This window comes from Cydia pomonella, chromosome 8, assembly GCF_033807575.1.
Source record: "Cydia pomonella isolate Wapato2018A chromosome 8, ilCydPomo1, whole genome shotgun sequence".
NCBI classification, from domain to species: Eukaryota; Metazoa; Arthropoda; class Insecta; order Lepidoptera; family Tortricidae; genus Cydia; species Cydia pomonella.
The window spans coordinates 21,834,584-21,841,062 of NC_084710.1; positions in this window are offsets into that span (position 1 = coordinate 21,834,584).

The following is a 6,479-nucleotide window of genomic DNA, read 5'->3' on the forward strand; positions in this document are numbered from 1 at the left end:
GTTAAAAGTTTTTATTGCTGATTGTACTTCTCTTACCGCAGGCAACTAATACTCATCGAGACAATTCTAAAAACCCCAAACACAATTAGGTTGCGTTGTTTCATCCTAGTTCCTATAGCCACCTCCCGTCTCTGTCACCCGATTTACATATGTAAGCAAATTTTCAGATCAATGGGAAATCAGGAAGTGGGTCAAATTTAGCTTACAAGATTTGACCCACACATACATAGGTATTAACAGGGCAAAATAAAAGATTGAAAACTTTTTGTTACGATCCAACCTTTTTGCATTAGCGCCGCTAGAAGAAGCTACGACCCGGCGCGGATTCTACTTTTCAAATTAATTCGAATGTGTCAATCATCATAAGAAACAATACGATACATGTCAAGATAGCAAATAAAACTACAATAAATATTGTCAATTTATTATAAATTGTTTCTATTAAATACAAATGTTCAAGAAACAAGTTCACGTATATAGTCGCGTGAACACTTTTCAATAACATTATATAAAAAGTACTCTTAAAAAATCTTGCTGCCTAAATCAGGGTTTCTCTACAAACCCCCATTCTTGAATTATCTCATATGATTTTTTCGGGCTCGGACCTTAATATGTAAAACAAAAGTTTTTGTTTCGTTTATGCAGAGCAACTTCGGCGCATTCCAAAGCGACAATGTCGTTTATAAAACAACTATCGTGATAGAATTAAGGTTCAAATTTATGTGACAGCTCATTCAGAGAATTAGCCACCATGCGGATAACAAAACGTATTATCGCCGAATGGGCTGTTTCGTGAATTTGAACCTTATAACTAGGAAGGTAAATTTGCTTTTTAAATGGGTATGTTCCTGTTACTTATGACGGGGTTATTGGCAGTAGCAGTGTAACCACTGCATAAAGGATATAATACCTTTTTCATCAGACTTGCTCGAAAAAGTTCTTATTTCATGCAGGTGTACTGAAGGACAAAGGCCTATTTTGTTCCCGTGGGAGTTATGGATTGTGAAAAAAACTAGGGAGTTACAGCTTTTTTTTAATTATGTCACTTTTTCATATAAACCAAGTAGCATAAATGAGTATTACTTTTAAAATACTGACGTTTATAATTTAATATTTTTGTTTATGTTTAAAATTAAATAATTCGATTAATTTAACAGCCGTTTAAAATATTTTTACATCGATGGCGGACGAATGTTTGATATGTCACCGTATTTAAGACTTATTTCGTTTAAAATTTAGTTTATTCTTCGTAAGTGTGATGAAAAACATTGTGTGTAACTCCGGGGGTAAGAATATTGTAAACTCGGGTCTTTAATTCCCTCCAGCCTGCGGCTGTCGGGAATAATCACCCTCGTATCCGAAGTTTCACTTACCCCCCTCGTTGCACAATGTACTATTGTTTAACAGATTAGGGTCTGAGCCCGAAAAAGTAATTTCACATAATTCATACTATACCTCGCACCCTATTGGCTACCACACCACAGTCGACGTCGATCGATAGGTTCTATCTAGATCTTCAACTTCAAATAGGCCACAAGGCCACTTTACCCGACAACATGGAATTTACATACAAGCAAAAAAAACACATCAACAAAAAAAAATACAATTAACTGAAAATATTAATGCAAAATAAATTATTATTATTACTTAGAGATGTATAAAGTATCTAAATGTCGAATTCGAAAAAAACTAAAATATTAATTATAAAAAACAAACAGATACAAAAAAACAAACTAGAATTATTTCTACATGATTTTAGATTGGTGTAGATACCTCTAAATGTCAGAACTTATAAATAAAAAAAAAGAACTAATTGTTTATTTAGCTTATCAAATTATCCTTAGACCTGTATAGGGTCTCCAAGAGTGAAAATTGTGTGTAAATTAAAACATTCATTAAGATAAAATAAACATACGAGAACCAAATGAGGTGTCTCACTGTAATTATACTCAAAAATAGTTAGCTTAAACAGACCAGTCGATCGATCAACCTCAACTGTTCCATTCTGATCGATGCTGTTCGGTATTAAAACCTTCAGGCTACTAGTTTATTCGTTTTCTAGTTTTAAAACAATGACATGAAACAATAGTGTCACATTTTGATTTAGATTTGTACTAAAAGCACGTATTTTATATAATTAAAAAAACAGTGAGAGATATGTGTTTGATTAAATAGAATTACATACACCGTGGGCTGGTAAGACCCGACAGATTTTAACCACACATTCCTGAGGTCGTAAGGAGCAAAAATTGTATATATGTTATGGTTAAATTAGCAAAAATAAAAAAATTATGATGATTTTTTTTATTATATTGTTTTGCATTTTCTGCACACGACACTTTACTTTTTTACATCTTGGCAAAAAAAAACATTACAACAAATAAGTAGTTTTTTTATTAACAAATAAATTGCGAGTTTTTTAATTGTAAGACTTTAATGTCTGACAGTAGGTAAATCTTAACCAAATCAGATAGTGGCAGCGTCGCAGGCAAAAAGGCGTTTTTCACTAAATTATTACTGAAACAAATTTTTAAAAGAATTGTCATTATCTCTAAAACAATACCGATTACAGAAAACTTTGTACGACGTTTTAGTCTCTAAATGCGGGCAAGAATACACCTTTAAAATCTGTCGGGATTTATCAGCCCACGGTGTATACATATAGATAATCCACTTCATTTTGTGGTCCTTTGAGCCGGATGAATTCAATCCAGATTAATTTTACCATCCTTAAATTTACCACACGACTGCGAACTTATTTCTCAAGATAGGTATTTTTCACATTTATTTTTTTCACGATAGCGAGCCAGTCATCCAAACGTTATGTATGACATATTCTGTATTTTTACTGGGTGGCACAATACGTTCACATTTGCTTTGACTGCGGCATATTGTTGATAATTTTAACAAACGGTTCAGTTAGTGTATCAAACAAGAAAAATATTTTGTAAATACAGTAAGTATATTAACTAAAATCATTTACTTAAATCTTTTACCCCCTTATTCATAAACGTCTACTACTCGTAAAGTTGACAAGCCGCTAATAATCGTTTGCCCCTTTCCATCATACCAATATGTCGGAAAGGGACAAACGATTACTAGCGGCTTGTCAACTTTAGTAGATGTTTATGAATAAGGGGGTTAATGTTTAAGTTATACTGAGCAAATTTTACTATGGACCCTACCCCGAAATCACGAAATAAAAAACCGGACAAGTGCGAGTCGGACTCGCCCACTGAGGGTTCCGTACTTTTTAGTATTTGTTGTTATAGCGGCAACAGAAATACATCATCTGTGAAAATTTCAACTGTCTAGCTATCACGGTTTATGAGATACAGCCTGGTGACAGACGGACGGACGGACAGCGGAGTGTTATTAATAGGGTCCCGTTTTACCGGGTGTGTAATGTTTTTAATAATAACAATTTGCGAAATTTCATTTTTCATAATTTGAATTGCATAATTTTGATATGCAGAAATTATGATTTGGTATAAAAACAAATACAATAAAAACGAATTGCATAATTTCGAAAGTAATTATAGTTTAGTAGCATAGTAATGTATTTGCATAACAGGCAACCAGTATAATGTTCACTCTGTATACTATTTTATACTCAGAACGTTTTTTATTCATGAAAACCAACAGCATAATATTGAAGGTGTGGTTTCACAATCAAACCACGGCAAATCGTTCATAAACTTTATTTATTTGATTGAGTTTGCTGAAAGTTTAACCACACTGAATTACTAATTAATAAAAAAAAACTTAAACATTATATTTGCATGGAACATAATCGATTTTTCTAAGCGTCAAACTGACCTACATCCGTACTTTACGTCTGTCGACATATATCATTTTACCGCAAAGCAGCGGCCAGTGTGAGTTGGAACCTCTGTGGTTCCTAAGGGATTCAGATAAACTTCATATAAACGCCTAGTGAAAATGAACAAGCAAAAATACATTTTCCGAGACATATGGTTCTGCCCATATGGTCGCAGTTCTACCTAACACTCCTCCTCGCTTCGCTCGTCGTCGTACCTAACGGCGACCAGCTTTGAAGTTGAAAAGGTAGATTGTTGTATAATTTTATAGTTTGATTGACACCAAGTATAGTTTGACGACCGGTTTGGCCTAGTGGGTAGTGACCCTGCCTACGAAGCTGATGGTCCCGGGTTCAAATCCTGGTAAGGGCATGTATTCGTGTGATGAGCATGGATATTTGTTCCTGAGTCATGGGTGTTTTCTATGTATTTATGTATTTATAAATATTTATATATTATATATATCGTTGTCTAAGTACCCTCAACACAAGCCTTATTGAGCTTACTGTGGGACTTAGTCAATTTGTGTAATAATGTCTTATAATATTTATTTATATCATAGAACACTATGTCACCATTCGTCAAAATTTAGTACTATATTTTAATTATTATACGAAATGTATGTTATAACAAGTAAAATTATTCCTAAGGATTGTTATGAAGAATGTTTTTATGATTATAGAGCATTCTGTCATTAAATTAGTATGACTAACAACTTTATATGTTTTGTTTTTATACATAATTTTTATTATGAGTTTCAATAGTAGTTAAATGAAATTATGCTAAAAGTTTGTATTAAAATTGAACGGCACCCCGTTTTACCCTTTGGGTACGGAACCCTAAAAATTTGGTTGTTTAATTTTTGGCTGGTCTCACGTTGACATTTTCTATGGGAGTCAATTTTTATTTCGGGATTTCGTGGTTGGCCCCATAACTAATAAAAGTTGCTCAGAATGACCTAAATATTAACGAGTTTAATTAAATGGTTTTGGTTAATACCTTTCATGTTGTAAAAAGACGTGTAAGGAAGAAAAATATTCCGAAGAATTCTTTGTCAACGTATTTTACAAGAAGGTTTACGTTGTTAGAGAAACCTGCGATAAATCTATAAGTCTTCAACATTTCTACTTGCTACGCGTTTTCTTGCACTGTCCTAAATATTTCTAAGGCAGGATGTGACACAACGGCGACACAGCCCTGACCGGCACGCAGAATGGCCAGACAAATCATTGTTCCATGTGGAAACTCATTGAACAACAATCTAGAAAATCAGGGTGTTAGTAATAGCCTATTACTATATGATTTCCGCACCTAGGTGATTACGTATTTAGGTTCAAATTATTCAAATACCTACTACTTATTATTAGGGGGCGTTACTGCAATGTTCTGTCACCAAAGAGCTGGACTAACACATATTGTAAACGATAGAGTAACTTTTACATACTATGACATTGCATTATGTGCCTCTTTATCGCTCGAATATGTAAGACATCTTGACGACCGGTTTGGCCTAGTGGGTAGTGACCCTGCCTACGAAGCTGATTGTCCCGGGTTCAAATCCTGGTAAGGGCATTTATTCGTGTGATGAGCATGGATATTTGTTCCTGAGTCATGGGTGTTTTCTATGTATTTAAGTATTTATATATTATTATTTATCGTTGTCTAAGTACCCTCAACACAAGCCTTATTGAGCTTACTGTGGGACTTAGTCAATTTGTGTAATAATGTCCTATAATATTTATTTATTATTATTATTTATTATTTATCTAAGGACGAGCCACACGAATTCGATCCAATCGTGCAGTCTAACGCCACAACGCGATTGGTTGATGAGTTCGCATCACGAGCGCGAGTGGCCGCAACTAGTTGCGTTAGACTGCACGATTGGCTCGAAGTCGTGAGTGACACCACTGAACTAGCACCATTCTTAGTGCCTATGCAGATATCAATGATGCAAGAGTGCTAGGTGGCGCCCCCTACGCAGTTTTGCGTAATATCCCCTATTAACGGAAATTAAATGGGCGCACTGGGAAATGACGCCATACTTGTAGTTGGACTTGAGAATTTTCTTTTTATCGATGATAACGTTTTTGGGGTTGACAAAGAATCGTAAAATTTGGAAGGTATAAGACAAAAAATTGTCATGTCCAAGTACTTATAAGTTTTGATTCCCTTGAGAGTGTCGAAATATAAGTTTTTTTGCGGCATAAACGGCCGTACTTTTAAATATTTACGTTAACTTTAGAACTTTAGAAATTTTTTCATAGCTTCAAAAAACTGAGCAGGGGCCAGAGTATATGGTTTTAATTTCAAATCTATACGTTCCTGAGATAAAGGGTCTTGACAGACAGACAGACGGACGGACGTAGGGAAAACGAAGTGATCCTATAAGGGTTCCGTTTTTTTTCCTTTTGAGACACGGAACCCTAAAAAAACATGCCTACGTTAATTTAATTATTCCTTACGTCATCAATTGAAATTAAATATGCACGTGTTAACTGAAAGTAATTTGTTTACAGCAGACGGTTAACCGCAAATCGTTATTTTTAGGGTTCCGTGAGAAAAAATTGGTTGTTTGTTGTTGTTGTGTTTGTTGTAATTTTAAGATTATTATAATGTAATGTTTACCCAGGTATTGGCTGTTGTATTTATAAATGT